Source organism: Trachypithecus francoisi, unplaced genomic scaffold (assembly GCF_009764315.1).
Source record: "Trachypithecus francoisi isolate TF-2019V2 unplaced genomic scaffold, Tfra_2.0 Lachesis_group0, whole genome shotgun sequence".
In the NCBI taxonomy this organism is placed as follows: Eukaryota; Metazoa; Chordata; class Mammalia; order Primates; family Cercopithecidae; genus Trachypithecus; species Trachypithecus francoisi.
The window spans coordinates 85,119,421-85,144,699 of NW_022681453.1; the positions used below are offsets into that span (position 1 = coordinate 85,119,421).

The 25,279-nt window shown below is 34.5% G+C and overlaps 1 pseudogene; it reads right to left on the reverse strand.

Moving 5' to 3' along the window:
- Nucleotides 1–4,741: 4,741 nt before the first annotated feature.
- LOC117078326 overlaps nt 4,742–25,279 on the reverse strand; it is a 102,557-nt pseudogene continuing 82,019 nt past the window's right edge.

Genomic DNA, 25,279 nt, shown 5'->3' on the forward strand with positions numbered 1-25,279 from the left:
TTCTGAATATAATCAAGGTTGGATTTAACCAAAGAGTCAATAGACAATGTTTCAAGTTTTGATGAAAAGACATATCTTTCTGTGTGACTTTCTGGTATCTTTTTTCCCCTTCTGCATATTGTATCATATTGAGATATCTATCTATCTATCTATATATATATATATATTATATATATAACCATAAATGAACATACATATAGATGTAAATGGTATTAATATTTGTATGTAGACATATGCACAGATGCAAAAACACACAGACACACACACACATGCACACACGCAGAAATACTTCTTACATCTACTTTCTTGTGGCTAACTAAAATAGTGTAATCTTCCTCTATTGTATTATTCCAGGGTAGATATAGTAAGGTATCTATTAATTTTTTAAAATAACATAATGTGTTAATACATTCATAATTCTCAAAGTGAATGTCTAGAAACATAAATTTTAGTTTCTAGAATAAGTGTTAAATAAAAAACTTAATGTTCAGCATGGGAGCCTGTGTTACTGGTTCTGATTCATCTCTAGAGATGTCAGTTGGCAGCCTCAAAGGCCACTTCTTTGCTGGCCTTTATTCTCCCCACAGCACACATCCAGGAGGAGCCCTGGAACCCTGTCAGATTCTGGCGATACCCTAATATTCCCCTAACATTAACAACTTCGCAATCATTAGCTGCCTTGGTTGTATCAGCACAAATATCATTCCACCCTTTTCCTCTGTTTCTGATAATTCACTCATCTTCATAAGAAAATACAAGACTTCAGTCCTTTTCCCATACCCAGAATCCCTCGCTACACTGCCTTTCTGTTCCATCCCTCACATCTTTTGAACACCTGAAACTTTCCACTCTGCCTGCCAGAACCATTAAAACCCTTGAGTATTTTATGTCTTTTGAGAAAGTACTCCTACATTCCTCTTCCAAGGAAAAATTGCCTGTCCTGTCCAGCTTGCAGAAAGGATGACTGTTTTGTTACCAATACTTTAGAGACCACTGGGCCTGAAGATGAGTAAAACATCATTAAATCACTACCCTTTATCTTGAAGTCATCTAATAATCCATAAGCACTTTCTGGTATTTCTAGGATCTTTAAGTTTCTTGGTGACTGTCTTTTTCCATTAGCACTGATATTATCTTTCTTGGTGTTTCTGACATTCGTGTAGATAATTCAACTAATGCCTTGTACAATAAGCATCATTTTTTTTTCTCTTCCAATGACTTAAAGACTCTCATCAAACTTACTCTATTTTAAATTCATTGGCCTCCTTTTTTGTCCCTAGGACAATCCAGACATTCTTGCATCATAGAAATTTGCACATATTGTTCTTTCTGCCCAGATGTTGCTTCACCTTTTGCAAGTCTTAGTTCATTTGTCACCTTCTCAGTGAGTCATTCCCTTTTCAACTTAAAACTAAATACTCACTTCTCCCTGCATTCCTTATCTTCCCTCTTTGATTTATGTTTTCTCTTATTGAACTTCTCTCCCACTGATATACTGTGCATTTTACTTATTTATTTTATCCATCTGTATTATTCATAGTCTGACACTCACTTTAAAAGATAGCCCCCACAAAAGCAGACAATTTTCTGTTCCTTTCTTTGCTGTATCTTCAATGTCTAGAAGAGTTCTTGGCACAGGGGAGTTTTACAGATAAGAATTACAAATAGTCCTTATTTATAAATAGTAACCACGTCATACTACCGTTGACTTAAAACAGACTGTTAATATATTCACTAGTTGATTTATTAATCAATGAATCCATTTATTAAGCATGCACATTTATCTTTGTGAATAATACATTCATCAAAAGAAATCTTTGAAAAGTTGTTTAAACTAGACAACTTAAAGGATACACTTGAACCTGTTACTGTCTTTTCAATCTACTCATAAGAGATTGAAGTTTAGAATCAGAGCAGAATGAGTGCTCAACAGAGCCAGATAGTACCATCTTCCAAACACCAATTGAAATGACAAAAAAACTCAATAAGATATCATATCTTGATGCATTCTTCACTTTTCTAAAAAATCGTAAAATCATCCACATGAAAACCAACTAAATTACAAAGTTTCTTTATAATGCTCAAATAACCTAGTCCAAGAAACACTATAGTTTAATGTGAAGAAACCTTCCTACTTTTTGTTTTAACAAGAAAGGTATGAGTTCTTACAGACAGATAAATAGAACTATAAATGTATTGGCACTTACTATACATAGTCACTGAAGTGAAATTCCTAATTAGAAATATAGCTGGTTAATAATATTTCTATGAGCCAAGAATAGATTTTTATAAAATCTCAATTGTAGATCCCTCTACTCTAGACTCATCAATGTTAAATTTGAGAAGTCGTTCAATTTAACCTGATCACTCTGCCATTAAGTTCTTTCCTTCTCCCTCACTGCGTAATTGATGACGTCATGGTAGGCTCTTAGTGCCCTAGATCTGGGCTTATAAGATTTAGCAATAAAATCAGGAATTCCAAGTAAAATTAAACTTTAGATAAGCAACATTTATTTTTTCAAGCATTATTATGTTTCTTGTAATATTTGGGACAAAGTTATGCTAAAATTTATTTGCTTTTTCTCTGAAATTCAAATTTAACTGATCAGCCTCTATTTTATTTGGAAAGCATAGTTGGACTTCCTCTACAACTATACTCAGGTAGGAAAAAATGAACAGAAACACATAAATAGGTCTACCAAATTGATTTTAACGGCTTAATTCTCACTCTATTTAAAAGAATATTGTCTTTGAAACACATAGTTTCCTTTCTATGGAGGAAGTGTGCCACTCTTAATGAGACTAACATAGAAAATGGGAAAATTTATATCTTGTTTTTAAATTTTGCAGTTAGGATTATCCCTAGGAAAAAAATAAGAAGGAATATCTAACTGGACTCCTAAGAGTTTTCCCTAGAAGAGTTTCTCCTTTCTTGCACTTCCAATTATCCAATGTTCTTGACAGTTGTGATTTTTCTAGGCATAGATTATAAAGAATGACTGAATCAATTCATATTCTATCAACCACTCATTCTTTGGTCTCTGCCACTGACTTACATGAGTGAATACACACACACATAGACACGTGTTTCTGAATGGGTGTACAATTATTATTCCTTCCTATGGTAAAAGAGATAAACAAATAAATCTCAAAATCTCTTTCCTTTAGAAGAAAAATCCAGACCCTCACATGGCAATCCAAATTTATTGAACTACTGATGATAAGTTATACAACATTGTACCACTTTAATTAAGGATTTTGGTTTACATTTAGCCACCTCGAAGTAGCTGTAACATTAGGGTGGTCAATTTAAATACTGTGGCTCCCTGATAGACAGACACACAGTCTTTACATGGAAAAGCTAATGCATACAAAGTAACAAGGCATTGTAAATAAAGCAACAACAGTTATGCAAGTTGGGCCTTGAGATCATTTACACATGATAAAATTACTTCTCACGTTGGCATCCACAGTACTTATATATCATTTAGCACAGCGGTGTCCAATCTTTTGGCTTCCCTGGGCCACATAGCAAGAAGAAGCATTGTCTTGTCCCATACATCAAATACACTAACACTAGCAATCACTGATGAGCTTAAAAAAAGCAAATCGCCAACATTCTCATAATGTTTTAAGAACATCTACAAATTTGTGTTTGACTGCATTCAAAGCCATCCTGGCCTGCATGCAGCCTATGGGCCATGGGTTGAACAAGCTTGATTTAACATATCGACTAAAACATTACATACATGATACAATCACTAACAGGCAAAAATACTAAAACTGTATATTTGGTATTTCAAATACACTTATGCATGAGCAAGTAAGGGATTCACAATGAGAATCTATAGATGTAGAAGCCTGAAATGATTTACAAAAAATGTTAAATCATCAAATAATTGCTTGAAAATATATACTTCTTGTTGTAGAACCCTAATATCCATAAAAGTATAAACACTGTTCACCAGGTAAACAAAAAAACAAACATATAGTAAGAGATTTGAAAAATCTCGGCATTTCCTTCCCAACAGATATGAAAGGCAACATGTTTAATCTAAGACATTATACTGATGGGACTACCATATTTTAAAGACAAGATTACTGACTCCACAGTTTTTTTGAAAACTTATAAAACTATATATCTATGTTGATCAAAGTACTTATTTTGTACAATACAATGATAAAGACCTTGAATTTATTTTTAAAAATTACAATAAGCTACAAATATCAAAGAAGGAAAGTTTTCTAGAATAGTCTTTATAGGAGCCTGGACTTTCTTTTATTATGCTAAAGTAGTGGTGTGTTTAGGATTTACATTATTGTACTCTTCAATACAAAGTATGGGGCATGTTAAAGGATACAGCACATCATTTTCAGACATATACCACGTTAGTGGATGAAGAATTTTTCTTAGTGTATTTGATATAGATCTGATTTTACCAGCTATATACTTAGGACTATTATATATTTGAATAAAAATCTAACTTGTGATATTGAAACATGATAAGAATTTGCAAACTGATGTAGGAGCTTTCATCCATCTCTTAAGGGACACCACAATAGGAAAGTCTAAGATGTTGGTAGGTTTAACAAAGTTAGGATGCACTGTTGAATTGGGCAACAGTTCTTCAGACCTAGCTCAGAGCTACAAGGCATTCAGTATATTAAACCAGCTGACATGACTTTTTGCAAGCCTTCCCAGCCACTGGAATTTTTGTTAATTTGTTCCACTGGGTAATAGCTAATTAACATTTACTTGTAATTTTGAAGAAGATTATAAGAATGCAGTGTTGGCCCACTGTCTTGCTAGATTTTGACCTTGTTCCTTTTCTACAACTCTTTCATCTTCCAAGTCACAATTTTTACTGACAAGAATCATTGGAACATCATCAATGTCTTTAACTTGAAGAATCTTTTCTCTTAGATCTTGGAAATCATTAAATGTGGACCGTGCTATGATGAAATAAACTAATGCAAAGCCTTGTTTATTTTGCATGTACAAATCCCTCATTGCTGAAGATTTTTCTGTTTTTGTGGTATCCAAGATTTCAAGCATACATTATTGTGCATCTATTTCAAGTTGCTTTCTGTAAGAGTCTTCAATCGTAGGATCATAATTTTCAACATAATTTCCTTGGACGAATTGTAAAGGCAGAGCAGACTTTCCAGTGCCTCCTGAGCCAAGCATGACTAGCTTATACTCATGCGTGATATAAACTTGTCAAAACCTAATGCCTCCCATTCAGTCACTGGGTCCCTGCAGCCAGTTTCACCCCACACTCCCTCTTGATGGTGCCAACATGACCCTGCCACTGCGGTCCCTCTGGCTGGTTTACACATTTGGCTCTGCAAGTCTTAAGATTTCTTAAGAAAATTTTAATGGGTATGAAAAGAAAGAACTATTTGTTTCTACTTTGTTTTCATTTCTTCCTACCTTTGATTAAATTGTATCTCTCTAGTGAGGTATAATTTCAGTATTCATATATCTTTCTTATCTCTTAGTAATACCTTTCTCATTTTTGCATTCTGCCATTGAGATTTTTCTCTCCAAGAAACTGTAAAAATCAGAGCCTGATAAAGCCCTGAAAAGTGTTTATGATATTTAGTTCCCTTTAAGTTAAAACAAACAACAAAATAACATTAACACTTTCTACCTGCTTGTTCAAGATTCCCTAATATATGCCCCAGGGCCACTACTCAGACTCAGATAAGTCTTTAATCCAGAGTGGACTCTTCATCATTTGGGTGAATGATGGGCCCCATGGAAGACTGAGATAGTAAGTGCTGTGTTTAAGATATTGCAGCAATGATGGGAGTTTTTTGAATTATTGCTGTTCATGTAACTCACAGAATTCTTTGCATCGATCAGTTTAACTTGGAAAACTGTATTTCTGTCAACAAAAGAAGCCAAGTGGCCCTTTCTGCAATTACCAGTGACCTGCAATTTTTATCCTTTTAGATATAGTTTTACTAGCAGTTTAGGAGCTATTGTCACTGGGATAATCTGAGATGCCCACTCTGAGGTTGCACTTCACACACTCTGTCATAGAGCATCTTTAAGAGCCCCATTTACAGCAGAAATATACATGCATCTCCCACCACCAACTGAATAATATATAGTGCATTTGTGACTAAGTCAAGGGTTTCAATTATTGCTTTAAATATAGCTCTTAACTAAGACAATTGACCTTCCTGTTTCAAAGCTGTTAGAAAACTCAGCAGACCCAAATATTTGGTTAATTTGAAATTAAATCATAGAGAAAGAAAAGTACAATTTCAAAAAGCCAAAGACACATCGTTTATTATTTTGCTGATCCCAACTATATTCTATATTTTCCAAAAACTCTATCTAGTCCATTCTCTTTGTCTTCAGTAACGTACTCATATAGATATAATGTCAATCAATGAAAACAAATGTTTATTTTTCACTTCATGTTTTAACACTAGAATAACTACTATGTGGATATAGAGTTAAGGTAAATTTATTGATTACATGTTGTGGATTTTAGGACACTATGGTTCTTTTCTAGTTTATAATAAATTTCCAGTGCATCTAGAAATCTATTAACTGTATAAATAAATGTTTATTTTTCCCATACACTATTGACATAGAAAATCATATATACACAACCACATTAGGTATGACAAGTACATAATGAAAATCTACTGTATTCCAACTTTGTGCTGAGATTTAGCCATACAACCTAGTGGGAAAACAGACAAAACAAATAACTAGTCAAATATTACACTGTGGTGAGAACTAGGAGGAAAGAAATCAGGTAGCTGATTGAGAACAATGGTATGGGTGTGAGGATGAAGGAGTGAGAGGTTGGTTAAGATAGACTTTCTTTTAGGAAGTGAGGAGACAGATTCTTAAAGGTTAAGAAGGAGAACCATATTAGGATAAGAGGATAGAGGGAAAGCCATGAAGTAAGAAAAACTCTGACATATTTCAGAAACCGAAGAAAGGCTGGAATGGCTAAATTGCAGTAAGTAAATCAGAGAGTGGCACTATACTAAATGAGAATGATGTATATGGATCCTGCAGAACATCTCAGATTCTACAAAGACACCAGATTTTCTTTAAGATATTATAGTAAAATACTAATGCATGCTCACGAGACAGAGAGAGACAGAGAGAGAGAGAGAGAGAGAGAGAGAGAGAGAGAGAGAGAGAGAGAAATGGACTATTAAGAAATATAATTAGTTGGAGAATTTACTTGCAAGGTTATAATGAGCCTGACAGAATTAGGAATGCTGATAGAAGACTTGAGACTCTTGAACCAGAGACAAAAGCCATTGTCATTCACAGCATTGCAAGCAGCATGAGGATCTACATATTTGTTCCAGTTCTTCTTATTTCCAAGTCCCACATCAGCAACACAGATGGGCCCAGATGGACACTGAGACAAGCAATGAATAGGTGCTGTTGCAAGAGAGGGACTCTGAACTTACAGAACATAAATCTTTTGTAATGGACAGCCTGCCCTTTCTCCAGGAAAGGATGTGATCTTCATTATAAAGGAGAATAAACATGCTTACACTTGGGTCTAGCATGAGATACATTATCTTTGAAAATTATCTCTTTACTCTATAAATATCCTTCAAAATAGTCTAGAGCAAAGATAGACAACTGCTTCCATTTGCAAGACATGCAGAAATGCAAGGAACCCATGGATAATTGTTTTTCAGCAGTCAGGGTCTGATTTATATTTTAAGCAAATCATGATGATTACACCATGGAGAATATTGAGAGGAGGTGAGTGTTATATAGGATGACCACTGGGATATCACCACATAATTATGAGTTGTGCTTTGGTAGAAGGGGAGATAATTCTGGCCTGAACTAGGCATATGCCTATTAAGATGGAGAAAACGCAACAAGTCAGTATATATTTTGGAGGTAAAATTGGCAGAATTTATAAATTTTTACTTAATTGCATAGGTGAAATAATTTAGATGTCAAAAATTTATTTGGATAGAAATGCTTATGTGGTATAGGAAAATAAAGTCATTTTTACTGAAGCAATACAAAGTTCACTTTTGAATATGTGAGGCTTAAAATAAATGTAAAGTACTGAATATTTACAAGATGGGGCTCAGAAGAACAATATACGTGAAAATGATTTTTGGAGTAACAAGTAGACAATATATGAATTCCTGAGAATGAATTAAATGACCCAACAATCATTAAAAATGATTTAAAGAGAGAAGAGTGAACTCAATAAATAGTAAAGAAAACCAATTATAAGTTATCAGATATAGTTAAGAGGCACCTGAAAATTTAGCAAGTAGTTATAAAAGGCAGATTATTGTATCAAAAAAAAAAGAAAACCCGAAAATAAGTTTAATTTTGTGCTGCAGGAAGGATACAGACATCTGGTTCACATTGTCCTAATTAACTACTTTATTTATCATTAATTGGGGAAGCTTAATGGAGCAAACATTTCTAACTAATACACATAAAATTGACGTTTTTCTTTAAAATCTAATTTCTAAGTAAATATTGGCCAAGAAACTCACAACTGTAGAGCTGTTACAAATTTTGAAATTAACATTGCTCACGTAGCATTTATCTTCCACAAAAAATAAAAAAAAAAGTCTTACAAATAAAGTTCAGTGTATTATAAATCATGTAAACCTAAAGTAATACAGATAGAAATTGCTAGTGAAGGAGACTGTTGAAGTAGAAAAAATAAGTTTTAGAGTAAAGATATTAATTTCTTGTTTTGCCATATGAAGGATCAAGATTCAGTCTGAGGTTCTTAAAATAATGCAAAGAATTGATGTCTCATATTTAAAATACATAGGAAACAAACTACAGAATATAACTAGCAATACTAAAAGTCTCATAGTTTAGTTAACAGTATCACACTAATGTTACTTTCCTGGTTTTGCTCATTATACTATGGTTATGAAAGATGTGATTATTAGGAGAAGTTGGGTAAAACTAATTCGCAAACTTGTCTAAAAATATTTCCATTTAAAATGTTTTAGAAATTAAAAAAATATATATCAGTAGAAGGAAAGTGCAAGTATGTTATTTCCTCATGTTAGAATCTATAATGATGTTGCCTATCAACGTGTCCCATTACCATCATTTTGCTTCCTAATCAACTATCAATACTGTCAGTGTATTCACATTTCCCTCAAAGCTGTGTATCTCAGAAGAAATTGACAACTTTCTCACCTCAAGCAGAAGCCTGGATTAAAGTACAAACTAATTATTCTTCCCAGTAATTAACTAGCTCAAGAATGAACATGCAACTTAATCTCAGCCAATGTGTAGTGAAAGGAAGATTGTTGAGCACCTTGTGAGAATAGTTTAACCCTGAGAGAGAACACATTATTATTCCTCTGGATTTTGTGTGAGCTTTCTGAAGCCTAGAACTTGAGTAACCAATTTGCTACCTGTAAAGATAAAATTAGTAGTGAAGATGGCAAAACATATTAGAAAGAAACTGAGTTCTTGATGATATAATTGAACTTCTAAAATAATTCGCCCCGAAGACTGTTATGTAAAATAAAATAAAAATACATCACACTTTGAGCCAGATTGAGCTACATGCATAAAATTGAAAACTGAGAAGAATTATCAATGGACACTATGCAATTGTGATAACTCAAGAAATGATTGTAGAATCAGTTGTTTAAAATTCTCTTATTAACCGTTGAATAACTAAAAACAGAATTATATGAAAATACCTAACTGTAGTAAATGAAGAACAGAATAAGGATAAATTTAATTTTTTTTCACTTAATATCATTCAGTGTTTGTTTTTTTTCTTTCCACCCCCATATATAAATCAAATATTTACAAAAAATCGTGGGACAGTAATCAGTATTATAATTCAGAGTGTAGGAGAAGGATTTGAATGTTGATTAAAAAGAGCTGTAAGATTTTGCTATTTTTTTCCTCCCCAGTCATGTGTTCATCACTTATATAAATGGCAGACATAGTGGCAAAAATTAATAATATACACAATGTTAAAAACAAGAAATAGACTGAAAGAAGGAGTTTGTAACATAAATCATAGTAATTGGATTAACATATGCTTTCATATGTATATATAATTACTATTTTTATTTGGAAAAAACAAGCAAATATAAAAACGGGCAATGGCTGATAATTAGTATCTCCCCAAAGAATAAATGTATATGTCCAATAAACCTATAAATAGATACATAGTCACTAATAATGAGAAACAATAAAATTAAAACAATATTGCAAAGTTTTTAAATCCATCAAATTATAATAATTTTAAAGACTAATTATCTGCTTTCTTAACCAGAATAAAATCAAAATAGGCACTCGCAAATTATTTGGACAGCAGTGTTGCTTGGTTGCATTACTTCTGGAAAGCAATTTGGCAGTAACTATTAAATGTATATACCTTCTTTGCCTCAGTCTTTCACTTATAGGAGTTTAGATCTTAGATATATTCACATATGTGCAGAAAAAATAATGTTTATAAATGCTGATTATATTTTATATTTTAAATGGTGATAACTTAAAAAAAAATATTCCAAGTTAAGAAAATGATTAGAAAATGTATGGGATAGTCTTATTATACCACCACCACTAAAGAGATGAGGTAAAGCCCTAATTATAATGTTGATTAAATAAAGCACATAACAATATAATGAAAAGTATAATTCCATATTTTTGTGCCTATGTGTGTAAACATGTACAAAAAATTGGGGACATTACTGACTATAATATAGGGTGTGGGAGAAAAATTTGAGTGTTGATTGAAAAGAGCTGTAAGTTTTTGCTATTTTCTGAACTCTGAATATTTAAAAACATACTTTGGTAATATTTTTTGTCAATAAAATAATTTTATAGAAGACAATTAGGGTGTTACATTTTTATAATTGGAATTGTTTTCACATACTGTTCAATATCATATAAGTTATTACTTACATTTATGATCCAGAAATAATCATGTTCCTATAAGAAGTAATAGCATAATACAAAAATTTTCCTTAATGAATATGGACTATTCTACTACAATATGTAATAATAACTTCATGGTAAATGGGGTATTCATCACCTGAACCATTTATCCTTTGTGTTACAAATAATCCAATTATACTCTTTTAGTTATTTTTAAATGTGCAATCAAATTATTATTGACTATAGTCATGCTGATATGCTATCAAATACTAGAGCATATTCATGCTTTCTAATTTTTGTACTCATTAACCCCATTCCTCAATCACATCCCATCTCCAGTATTCTTCTCAACCTCTGGTAACTGTCATCCTACTTTCTATTCTCATGAATTCAGTTGTTTAAATTTTAACTCTCACAAATAAGTGAGAACATGAGAAGTTTGTCTTTCTGTGCCCAGCTTATTTCACTTCACATAATGATCTCCAGTTCTGTCCATTTTGTTGCAAACGACAGGATCTCACTTTTGTGTGTGTGTGTGGTGGAATCGTGCTCCATTGCATATGGAACGTTTTCTCTGTTCATTTGTCAATAGACCCTTGTTTCCAAATCTTTGCTATTGTGAATGGTTTTGCGATGAATACAGGAGTGTAAATATCTCTTCTATATGCTGATTTCCTTTCTATTGGATATATACTTAGCAGAAGGATTACTTTATAATATAATGTGGTAGCTCTATTTTTCATCTCTTGAGAAATCTCCAAACTTTTCTTCATAGTGATTATAATAATTTACATTCCCATGAACATTGTGTGAGGGTTTCCTTTCCCCAACTTCCTCGCCAGCATTAGTTATTGCCTATCTTTTGGTTAAGAGCCATTTTAACTGGAGTGAGATGATATCTCATTGTAGATTTGATTTGCTTTTCTCTGATGATCAATGATGTGGAGCATCTTTTCATATACCTGTTTTCCATTTGTATGTCTCTTTTATGAAATAACTGTTACGATATTTTGCGTATTTTTTAGTCAGATTATTAGATTTTTACCTCAAGAGTTGTTTGCTGTCCTTACATATTTTGGTTATTAATCCCTTGTCAGATAAGTTGTTTGCACATATTTTCTCCCATTCCTTGAGTTATCTCTTCACTTTGTTGATTGTATCCTTCACTATGCAGAGCTTTTTAACATGATGTGATTTAATTTGTTCATTTTTGCCTTGGTTGCCTGTGCTTGTGGGTTATTGCTTAAGAAATCTTTGCCCAGTCTAGTGTCCTGGAGAGTCTCCCTAATGTTTTCTTTTAGTAGTTTCATGGTTTGAAGTCTTAGGCTTAAGTCTGCAATCCATTTTGGTTTTTTAAAATATGGTGAGAGATAGGGGTCAAGTTTTATTCTTGTACCTACAGATATCCAGTTTTCCCAGTATCATTTATTGAAGAGACTCTTTTCCCCAGTGTATGTTTTTGGAACTTTTGTTGAAAATGAGCCACTGTAGATATATGTATTTATTTCTAATTTCTCTATTTTGTTCTGTTGGTTTATGTGTCTGCTTTTATGTATCATGCTGTTTTGGTTATACTGCCATGCTGTGTAGTATAATTTGGAGTCAGGAAATGCAATTACTCCAGTTTTTTTCTTTTTGCTAAGCATGGCTTTGACTATTAGTCTTTGTAGTCCCTATATATTTTAGTATTATTTGTTCTATTTCTGTGAAGAATGTTGTTGTTATTTTGACAGACATTGTATTGAATCTGCAGAATGCTTTGCGTAATATAGACATTTTAACAATATTGATTCTTCCAATCTATGAAGATGGAATAGCTTCTCAGTTTTTGTTTCCCCTTCAATTTCTTGCATAAATGTTTTATAGATTTCATTGTAGACATCTTTCACTTCTTTGGTTCAGTTTATTCCTAGGTATTTAATTTTACTTATAGCCATTGTAAATGGGATTATTCCTTGATTTCTTTTTCAAATTGTTACTATTGGCACATAGAAATGCTGCTGATTCGTGTACATTGATTTTGTATCCTGCAACTTAATTTTTAGTTCTAATCATTTTTTGGTGCGGTCTTTAGGTTTTTTTTCATATATAAGATTATATCACCTGCAAACAAGCATAATTTGATTTATTTCTTTCCAATTTGGATGTGCTTTATTTCTTTCTCTTGTCTGACTGCTCTAGCTAAGATATCCATTACCATATTGAATAGCAGTGATGAAAGTGGGCATCCTTGTCTTGTTCCAGATCTTAGAGGAAAGACTTTCGTTTTTTTCCCTGTTCAGTATAATAGTGGCTGTGGGTCTGTCACATACAGCTTTTATTGAGTTGAAGTGTTCCTTCTATACCCAGTATTTTTACCGTTTTTATACCCAGTATTTATACCAATTTTCCTTATTATGAAGGAAAATTGAATTTATCAAATGCTTTTCCTGTACCAATCAAAATGGTAATGCGGATTTTGTCCTTCATTCTGTTGATATAACGTACCACATTGATTGATTTGCTTATGCTGAACCATCTATGCATCCCTGGGATAAAACCCACTTGGTTGTAATGAATGATCCTTTTTATGTGTTTTTCATTTGGTTTGCTAGTATTAGGTTGATGCAAAATTAATTGCGATTTTGCCGTTGCTTTTAATTGCAAAGATCGCAAATACTTTTGCACCAAACTAATCTTTTGTTGAGAATGTTTGCATTAATGCTCATCAGAGTTATTGGCCTATAAGTTTTTTTTTTTTTTTGTAATGATGTTTCTGTGTATGATATTGGTATCAGGACAATAATGACCTTGTAGAGTGAGTCTGGAAGTAATCCTTACTCCCATAGTTGAAGTAAAAATGGTATTCATTCTTCTTGAAATGTTTGGTAAATTTCAGCAGCGAAGCTATTAGGTCCCAGGTTTCCTATGCTGGGAGACTTTTTATTACATTTTTGACCTCATTACTTTTCATAGATCTGCTCAGGTTTCAGATTTCTTAATGGTTAAATCTTAGTAGGTTGTGTCTAGGAATTTAATCATTTCTTCTAGATTTTTCAAATTATTGGCATATAATTGCTCACAGTCTCTAATGATTCTTTGAATTTCTGCATTGCCAGTTTTAATGACTCTTTTCATCTCTGATTATATTTATTTGGTTCTTCCCTCTCTTTTTTAGTCTGGCTAAAAGTTTGCGGATTTTGTTTAGCTTTTCAAAAACCAAACTTTTGGTTTCATTTTGGTATTATTTTCTTCATTTCAATTTTATTTACTTCCGTTGCAATCTTTATAATTTGCTTTCTTCTACCAGTTTGGGGTTTGGTTTGTTCTTGCTTTTCTAATTCTTTAATATGCATTGTTAGGTTGTTTTTTTGAAGTTTTTCTCCTCTTTTGAAGTCAGTGCTTTTTGTTTTAAACTTTCCTCTGGGTACTGCTTTTTCTGCATCCTATAAGTTTTGATTTCATGTGTTTCCATTTTCATTTGTTTCAAAATGTTACCACTTTCTTCTTAATTTCTTCATTGACCCTCTGAACACTCAGAAGCATATTGTTTAATTTCCATGTGTTTGTGTAGCTTTCAAAGGACCTCTGATTATTGATTTCTAGTTTTATGCCATTGTGAGCAGATAATATACTTGACACGATTTCAATTTTTTTTGAATTGTTTAAAACATGTTTTGTGGCTTAAGATATGGTCTATCCTTGGGAATGATCCATGAGCTGAGAAGAAAAATGTGTATTTTGCTATCGCTGCATAAAATGTTCTGTAAATTTCTACTGGGTCAATTTGGTCTGTAGTGCAGATTAAGTCCAATGTTTCTTTGTTTCCATGTGGATGATTTGTCCAATGCTAGCCCAGTACAGCACCAGGAATTGCAGGAATTGCTCAGGAATTGTAGTCCTTGTGTTCTAGATTGCCTTTCAGGTTTTCTTGTGACCTCAGAGTGCTTTAGCCCATGGTGGTGGAGTTTACCAGGAATCAGGTCCTGACTGCTGGGATAAACAGTTCTCTTCTGGCTAGGACTGGTTCAAATGCTCCGGAACCAGCTGAATTCTGCCCTGTGTTGCTTTCTACAGTAATAGGGAACCACTGAGTTCCAATGTAATGTCCCACAACTACTGGACTTTCCCTTCCCCAAATGTACATGTTCTCTCTCCGTACCCCGCAGCCACTGAACCTGCTGGAGGAAGGAGGAGGGGTGGTGTTGGCAATTTAAGACTGTCTTTCTTTTCCTCTTCAATGCCTCTGTCCTTGATACAATGTTGAAACCAGGTACTATGATTACTAACCTAATTGGTGGTTCTTATGAAGGCACGTTCTTGTGTGGATATTTGCTCAATTAGGTGTTCCTGTGGGGGTGAGAATAATTGCTGGAAGGTTCTATTTGGCAATCTCGCTCCACTTCCTTCCCTAACTCTTATTCATGAGGTGAAGTTTTGAAGAGTATACAAATAGGCTCTAACAGACTAAAACTATGCTTCTTTGAACTATATTTTGAATAATTTGATGTTTAAGATTTGAGTTTAGTACTGGTAAACTTTGGGCTACTGTCAAAAGTAAACAACGTTGGAGACATTTTAGGTCAATACACAGGAGCCATCTTTGCCAATTTATGTAACAACTTGTAAATGTAAAATAGGAAAATTAACATCATTTATTTTGTTTCTTTCTCTATTTTTTTTTTTTTTCTTTTTTACTTTTTTAAGTTCCAGGATACATGCGCAGAATGTGCAGATTTGCTACTTAGGTATAGATGTGCTGTGGTGGTTTGCTGCACCTATCAACCCATCACCCAGGTTTTAAGCCCCGCATGCATTAGCTATTTGTCCTGTTGCTCTCCTTTCCCTTGCTCCCTCCACCCCTAACAGGCCACAGTGTCTGTTTTTCCCCTGCCTGTGTCTATATGTTCTCATTGTTCACCTCTCACTTATGAATGAGAACATGTGGTGTTTGGTTTTCTGTTCCTGTGTTAGTTTTCTGAGAATGATGGCTTCCAGCTTCATCCATGTCCCTGCAAATAACATGATCTCATTCATTCTTGTGGCTGTATAGTATTCTATGGTGTATATGTGCCACATTGTCTTTATCCAGTCTATCACTGATGGGCATTTGAATTGGTTCCATCTCTTTGCTGTTGGGAATAGTGCTGCAAGAAACATACATGTGCATGTATCTTTATAATTGAATAATTTATATTCCTTTGGTTATATACCCAGTAATGGGTTTACTAGGTCATATGGTATTTCTGGTTCTAGATCCTTGAGGAATCACCACACTGTCTTCCAAAATGGTTGAACTAATTTACATTCTCACCAACGATATAAAAGTGTTCCTATGTCTCCACAGTCTTGCCAGCATCTGTTATTTCTTGACGTTTTAATAATCAGCACCTGACTGGCATGACATGGTATCTCATTGTGGTTTTGATTGGCATTTCTCTAATGATCAGAGATGTTGAGCTTTTTTTCCTATGCTTGTTGTCCACATAAATGTCTTCTTTTCAGAAGTGTCTGTTCATATCCTTTGCCCATTTGTCGATGGGCTTTTTTTTTTTTTTCTTGTAAATTTGTTTAGGTTCCTTATAGATTCCAGATATTAGGCCTTTGTTAGATGGGTAGATTGTGAAAATGTTCTCCCATTCTGTAGGTCACCTGTTCACTTTGATGATAGTTTATTTTCCTATTGCAGAAGCTCTTTAGTTTAATTAGATCCCATTTGCTAATTTTTGCTTTCATTGCAATTGCTTTTGACGATTTCACCCTAAAATCTTTGCCCATGTCTATGTCCTGAATGGTATTGCTCAGGTTTTCTTCTAGGGTTTTTATGGCTTTGGGTTTTAATACATTTTGAGTTAATTTGTATATAAGGTGTAAGGAAGGGGTCCCATTTTGACTTACTGCATATGGCTAGCCACTTTTCCAAGCACCATTTATTAAATAAGGAATGCTTTCTCCATGCTGTTTTGGTCAGGTTTGTTGAAAATCAGATGGTTGTAGATGTGTGGTCTTACTTCTAAGGTCTCTATTATGTTCTATCGATCTATATGTCTGTTTTGGTCCCAGTACCATGCTGGTTTAGTTACTGCAGCCTTGTAGTATAGTTTAAAATCAGGTAGTGTGATGCCTCCAGCTTTGTTCGTTTTGCTTAAGATTATCTTGGCTATGTGGGCTCTTTTTTGGTTCCATATTAATCTTAAAGTAGTTTTTCTTCTGTGAAGAATGTCATGGGAATAGAATTGAATCTATAAATTAATTTGGGCAGTATGGCCATTTTCATGATATTGATTCTCCCTATCCATGAGGATGGAATGTTTTTCCATTTATTTTTGTCCTCTCTTATTTCCTTGAGCAATGGTTTGTAGTTCTCCTTGAAGAGGTCCTTCATGTCCCTTGTTAGCTGTATTCCTTGGTATTTTATTCTCTTTATAGCTCTTTGTAGCAATTATGAATTGGGAGGTCATTCATGATTTGGTTCTCTGCTTGTCTATTGTTGGTGTATGGGAATTCTTGTGATTTTTGCACATTGATTTTGTATCCTGAGACTTTGCTGAAGTTTCTTATCAGCTTAAGGAATTTTGGGGCTGAGACAGTGGGGTTTTCTAAATATAGGATCACATCATGTGCAAACAGAGACAACTTGACTTCCTCTCTTCTTATTTATTTATTTATTTATTTTTGAGGCGGAGTCTCGCTCTGTCGCCCGGACTGGAGTTCAGTGGCCGGATCTCAGCTCACTGCAAGCTCCGCCTCCCGGGTTTACGCCATTCTCCTGCCTCAGCCTCCCGAGTAGCTGGGACTACAGGCGCCCGCCACCTCGCCCGGCTAGTTTTTGTGTTTTTAGTAGAAAGGGGGTTTCACCGTGTTAGCCAGGATGGTCTCGATCTCCTGACCTCGTGATCCGCCCATCTCGGCCTCCCAAAGTGCTGGGATTACAGGCTTGAGCCACCGCGCCCGGCCCTCTCTTCCTATTTAAATACACTTTATTTCTTTCTATTCACTGCTTTCCCTGGCAAGAACTTCCAATACTATGTTACCTATGAGTGATGTGGTGAGAGAGGGTATCCTTTCCTGTGCCGCTTTTCAAAGGGAATGCTTTCTGCTTTTGCCCATTCAGTATATTTGTTGTGGGTTGTCACAAATAACTCTTATTATTTTGAAGTATGTTCCATCGATATATACCTAGTTTATTGAGAGTTTTTAACATGAAGAGATGTTGAATTTTATTGAAGATCTTTTCTGCATCTATTGAGATAATCATGTGGTTTTTGTCATTGGTTCTGTTTATGTGATGGATTATGTTTATTGATTTGTGTATGGTGAACCAGCCTTGCATTGCAGGAATGAACTTGACTTGATCATGGTGGAAAAGCTTTTCGATGTGTTGCTGGATTTGGTTTGTCAGTATTTTACTGAAGATTTTCTCATTAATGTTCATCAGAGATATTTGTCTGAAGTTCTTTTTATTGTGTCTCTGCCAGGTTTTGGTGTCCAGATGATGCTGGCCTCATAAAATGAGTTAGGGAGGAGTCTGTCATTCTCAGTTGTTTAGAATAGTTTCTGAAGGCGTGGTACCAGCTCCTCTTTGTAGTTCTGGTAGAAATCAGCTGTGAATGCATCTGGTAGTGGGCTTTTTTTTGGTTGTAGGCTATTTATTACTCTCTCAATTTCAGAACTTGTTATTGGTCTATCCAGGGCTTCAATTTCTTCCTAGTTTAGTCTTGGGAAAATGTACGTGTCTAGGAATTTATCCATTTCTTCTAGAAAGGCAGGCCTGGTGGTGATGAATTCCCACCATATTTGTTTTTCTGAAAAATATTTTATTTAACTTTTGCTTATGGAGCAAAGTTTGGCTGGATATGAAATTCTGAGTTAAAAATTCTTTTCTTTAAGAATAGTGAATTGGCCCCCACTGTCTTCTGGCTTGTAAGGTTTCTGCTGAGAGATCTGCTGTTAGTCTGGTGGACTTCCCTTTGTAGGTAACGTGGCCTTTCTCTCTGACTGCCCTTAACATTTTCTCCTTCATTTTGACCTTGGAGAATCTAATGATCATGTGGCTTTCGGTTGATCTTCTTGTGGTGTATTTTAATGGTGTTTTCTGTATTTCCTGAATTTGAATATTAGCCTGTCTTGCTAGGTTGTGGAAGTTCTGGATAATGTTCTGAGGTGTACTTTCTAAATTGTTTCTATTCTCCCCATCTCCTTCAGGTACTTCAATCAGTCATAGGTTGTCTTTTTACATAGTCCCACATTACTTGGATGTTTTGTTTATTCTGTTTTATTCTTTCTTCTCCAATCTTGTCTGCTTGCCTTATTTCACCAAGATAGTCTTCAATCTCTGATAGCATTTCTTCCACTTGATCAGTTCAGCTATTGATACTTGTATATGCTTCACAAAGTTCTCATGCTGCATTTGTCAGCTCCATCAGGCCATTTATGTTCCTCTCTAAACAGTTTATTCTAGTTAGCAGCTCCTCTAGCCTTTTATCAAGGTTCTTAGCTTCTTTGAATTGGGTTAGAACATGCTGCTTTAGCTCAGAGGAGTTTGTTATCACCCACTATCTGAGGCCCACTTCTGTCTATTCGTTCATCTCATCCTCCACCACCTTCTGCATCCTTGCTGGAGAGGTGCTGTGATCCTTTGGAGGAGAAAATGCACTCTGGCCTTTTGGGTTTTCAACGTTTTTACATTGGTTCTTTCTCATCTTCATGAGTTTGGCTATTCTCAATCTTTGAGGCTGCTGGTCCTTGGATGAAGTTTTTCTGGGGAAATTTTTTGTTCATGCTGTTGTTGTCACTTTCTGTTTGTTTGTCTGTTCGTTTTTCTTTCAGTAGTCAAGTCCTTCTTCCGTAGGGCTGCTGAAGTTTGCTGGGGCTTCACTTTAGGCCCTATTCATCTGGTTTGCTCCGATGCCTGGAGATGTCACTCAAGGAGGCTAGAGAACAGCAAAGAAGAGTACCTGCTCCTTCCTCTGGGATCTCTGGCCTTGAGGGACACTGGCATGGTACCAGTAGGACTGTTTCTCTATAGGATGTCTGAGAACCCCTTTTGGTGGGACTCACCCAGTTGGGTGGCACAGGAAGCAGCACCCATTTAATGAGGCACTTTGGCTGTGCCTTGGTGGAGGTGGTGTGCTGCACTGGGGGGAATCCGGGATTCCTCAGAGCTAGCAGGAGGAAAGACTAAATCTGCTGGTCTGTGGAGACTATGGCCACCCATTCCCCTAGGTACTCAGTCCTAGGGAGATCAGAGTTCTGTTCATGAGTCCTTTACTAGAGTTGGAGTTTCTGCAGGGAGGCCCTGCAGCTGCCGTGTTGGCTGCTGCCACTCCACCAAGGAGTCCAGATAGCTTACACAGCAGGCATCCACAGAATTGGTGATGGCTGTCCCTCCCCCCAGGAACTCAGCAGGCTTAGAGGCAGGTTCTAACCAAGCTGCATGGCTCCATGGTTGGTACCCAAGGTCCTGATGAGCACTGGCTCCTGAGTGGGATCTTCTGATCCATGAGTAGCATGGTTCCATGGAAAAAGCAGTTTCCCAGGCTGAGTAGCACACTCACTCACCACGTCCCTTGGCTGGAGGTGAGGGCTCCCCTGCCCCACGTGGCTCTCAGGTGGGCTCCCATACCATAATGCTCTTCCTTCTTCTCCTTGGGTCATGTCGGCTGCCTAGTCAGTCCTAATGACAGAACCTGGATTCCTTGGTTGCCAGTGCAGGATTCACACATTGTTTTGGATCTTTTTGGTGCTGCTTCTAGTAGTCTATCTGGGCCCTCCCCTTCTTTCTCTGTTTATTGGATGAATTGACCTATACTGAAACTCGGAAAGTGTGCATGCCTCTTAGGAGGTGTGTTATGTAATTTTGTCATTGATTAGTTAACTAGCAGGCAGCATATACTCTTTATCACAAATGATTATATCTTAAACTATTTTGTAGCTACAGCACTAGATTAACTTGTTGGAGTATCAGTAAAATATACAACAATTCCCTGAAGCCAATTATCCTGGCCAAATATTTGCTCAGAAATTTTGCTTACTCATCAATAAGCTAAGCTTCAATTTTCAAAAAGAAAAAGAAAAATCTGGAATAAAATGATATTTACAAAATGTAGAAGGCTCTAAGGATGAATGTATGGTAATTATTATTGTTCTGAAATATTCTTTTAAATTATCTGAGTTTTACAGAAAGAAATTCATATTGTAGAGCATAGTGATTGGTGAAACCACATAAGGCAATGAATGCCTTTTTCTAAAAGTAAGTGCTGTTTTACTAACAACAATAAAAATTTTGATGTATTCACTAGAAGAATCTATTAGTGCCTGTAAATGAGTATATTTCTATTATTTCTTTTATGCTCTAGGAATACAACTTAAAATTATTATTACAGTAAAATCCCATTAGGAAGCACCTTGCCATAACAGCGGATTTGGATTATTTTTAGAGAAATAAAATGTTCTCTACAGTGGGGAATTTGGCACATCTTTCTATAGCACATATTTCCTAGAAGATTATAATGGTGCTAGTCTATAATTGTGGACATACAGGAAAATATGACTTTCTTTTCTCTTTTTAAGTTTCCAAAACACAGTGAGGAATATATGGTTTTATCTTGCCCAGCATCTCCTTAAGAAATCATCTTTTTCTTTCCCACTGTTAGTTCAATTGGTCTCAATGGAACTAACTATATTTCAGAAGTACACCTATGTCACTGGAATTTTTAAATTCAATGTATTATATTTTCAAATACAAATAACCTTGTCAGTTGAGTAAAAACTTGGCCCCTTTGTGAAAGTGATGAAAAAAGCATCTAAGTTTGCAATACAGAGTAATGTTGCTTTTCCTTTTTTGACTGAGAAACTACGGGATTAATACTCTTCCACACAGAACGGAGAAAATAAATCAAACAACTAAATTAGATAATAATGAATGTGAGCCTGAACTGTGTGCCTCATGTATATAGGAGTTAGTTTCTTTGTGCATAGAACACTGTAGAATACTACATATATACATATATAGAGAGAACACTACATATATACACATATATTTTATTGCCCCAAACCTCAATTTTAATGCATATCTTATAATTAAAATTTAAATTCCACCAATCCTTGCTGTACCAAAAATTATTTACAGTTCCTGCTTTCTCCTACATCAAACTTCCCTGGTGAAATTCTCATAATGACTTGATTTGTCCAATAATGTTTACAACATTGTTATATGACTAGGATGACTCTTAGGTAAATACCTAGCTCTTTGATCTAGAACACTACATATATATACATATAAGTACATATAGAATGCATGTATATACATATATGTGTATACATATACATACATATACACATATATGCATATATACATACATGTACATACATATACATGCATATGTATATGTGTGTATGTGTGTGTGTATTCTACATATACATATATATGTGTGTATATATATGTAGTGTTCTAGATCAAAGAGCTAGGTAATTACCTAAGAGTCATCCTAGTCATATAACAATGACTATTATATACACATATATGTATATAATACATACATATATATATGTAGTGTTCTAGATCAAAATACATACATATATTATATGTGTGTGTATATATAAATGCAGTGTTCTAGATCAAAGAGCTAGGTAATTACCTGAGAGTCATCCTAGTCATATAATGATGTTGTAAACATTATTGGACAAATCAAGTCATTATGAGAATTTCACCAGGAAGTATGATGTAGGAGAAAGGAAGAACTGGAAATAATTTTTGGTACAGCAAGGATTGGTGGAATGTAACTTTTTAATTATAAGATATGCATTAAAATTGAGATTTAGGGGGAATAAAATGTAGTGATAGCATTATAGTAGAATGAAATATGACTGGCTGAGACTAAAATTAAGATGCCATAGATATCCAGCCTGGAGACTCTACATACAGTAAATAATTTGCACTGTCTTTCATCTCTCAATAATTAATAATTCCTTTCAACACTATATTTTTATTTACAGCAAAACATAGTTTAGTCAGACAATTTAGGAAATTCACAAGTTCTGTTCATGTAGTCTCCCAGCAGCTGCTTAACTTTCCCGGCACTTTGTCTCTCCCTCCTGATAATGGGGATAATTGAAGAGCACTCACCACTTACGTAGCATATTTAGTTCCTGTTGCTAAATGATATAGATCCATGGTTTTAAGATATGCCCATGCACACAATATTATCATTGTCAATTTAATGGCTTTTATAGTTTCACAAAATGTATCTTCATGACCACTTTGAAAGATTTATAACGTTTATTTTCATTTGGAAACTTCTGTCTGAGAATGAGCATGAATGGTATAGAGAAGCTAAGGGGCTGTTAGGCTTTATAAGGACAGCACTATAAATTGTAATTACTAGTTTAAATATGTATTTCTTCAAGTGAAATATAACCCACCATTTACAACCAATTTCTTGCTGTGAAATATGGTCTTTCTATAAGCAGAGAGTGGGGTTTTTCAACACCTGTTAGGAACGTATGTAAAATATATTAAGTGAAACTCGTGAGGGAAACAGCATGAGTTCTAAAAGCAAATGATGTGGTTTTTCAAGCAGCACACTTGGAGGAATAATATATCTTTCATTATTTCATCTCACTATGAATCTAGTGATAGAGAACAGTGGAGAGGAGGTTGATAAATGGAAGAGGTTGAGGAACTGAAATAAATTACCTGATTATTACATATAAAACATTTAATAAAATAATATTTTAGATATTCTTTTGGTAAAATATTTGTTCTCAAACAGTGATCAGAGTTTTATAAAGAGATAATCCCCTTTAGCATTTCATAACAAGATTTCAAAAGTACAGTTACTCTGGAAAAGATACATCCTGTTACATGGTAAATTTAAGTTTCCTTATGATATCGAATGAGGGAAATTGTGCACACATTGCTTGCCTAATATGCCAATAGATGCCTTTCAAATATTAGACGTTAATCTGGCCTCTCTGTTATGTTAGTCCACACTACATTTTTACCTACAAATTTATGAAATAACATTTTTTCATTACTTTGGCTAGCATAATCTGCAAAGTCTTATTATTATAAAAAGAAACATTTACAATTCTAGAAAAATACAACTGAAATTGAAGGGATTGCTTTTCTACCTACATGTATAAATGTTAGAGCTAGTAAAGTTTTAATCATATAACTTTATAAATAATAAATCTAGAAAAAAATATATATAGCATTTTATCGTATTGTAAATGGCTTTTACATGAATAGTAAACTAGTTGATCATTATCAGTTTCTTAAATTCTATATACAGTTATTATTGAAATATTTCATTATGTTGCTGTGAACACACCAAAGCACATGTTACCTAACATGAACATTTACTTTTGGGGTCTTTGTATGTGTTTGTTACTACTGTTTGTCTAGAAGATTATCTGATATCTCTTCTCCTTCCTAATCGCTTCTTATTTCTCCAGTCAAGCTCAAGAATGTTCAGAAAAGATGACAGAAGAAAAATAGCACTCAAAATCACCATCTCAGGGACTCACTGAATATTCCAAAGGGGAAAAAATAGCAAAGAAGCTTCTCTAGTATCAAAATTAGAACATGGTGAAACTCAATGCTGCATACAAGAATTTCTTCCAGACATACAAACGGTGTCATATTGAAATAATTTTTCAATTGCAAACACATACTTCTCATCTTTGTAAAAGCATTTCAGTGTTATGTGAAATATTAATAGAAAATCCCTTGAAAACCTCTAAAATTTGTTGGCAAACATTTTGATGGTATGTAGGTTAGTGGTGAAGGTATTTTATGGGAAACTCTGCATCCTCTAATAGAAGCCACTTTTGCTTCAATGAAAGATCGTCATTTTGATACCGCAGGAAATGGAAGTTACAACAAATGAGTCGTAACTATGAGTAGCTGGTCTTTACTCTGGCTTCTCAATAAGAGTTTGAAATAATTCAGGAATCTGTAAGTGCTATTCTAAATCAAAGTTGGAGTATTCTAACCTAGCACAATGAGGTCTAGTGTGTAATTTGTAGCACAGAAAATACAAGCAATCCTACTCTAGGAGATATTTTATCCTTAAGAAGCAACTTTTTAAAGAAAAAATAGAAGAAAAAGTATGTTCAGCCAAAACAATAGCACCTGCAAGCAACAGGGATTGTCCCTGAATATTTTTTTCCTGTCATAGCACAAACAAGTCTCTGTAGGAAAGATCCTAAATCAGAAACTAAACCTCAGCTAAATGAGAAAATTTAAATTTCTCCCAAATTGGCTTGCAAAATAACTAAGAAAATTGACTAGACATGGACACTTACCTAAAGTAGAGGCCATGTTAAACAGAAAACCAAGGTAACAATTTTTTAAATCACATATACAAGTAAAGTTTTAAATTTTCTATCCCATAAAAT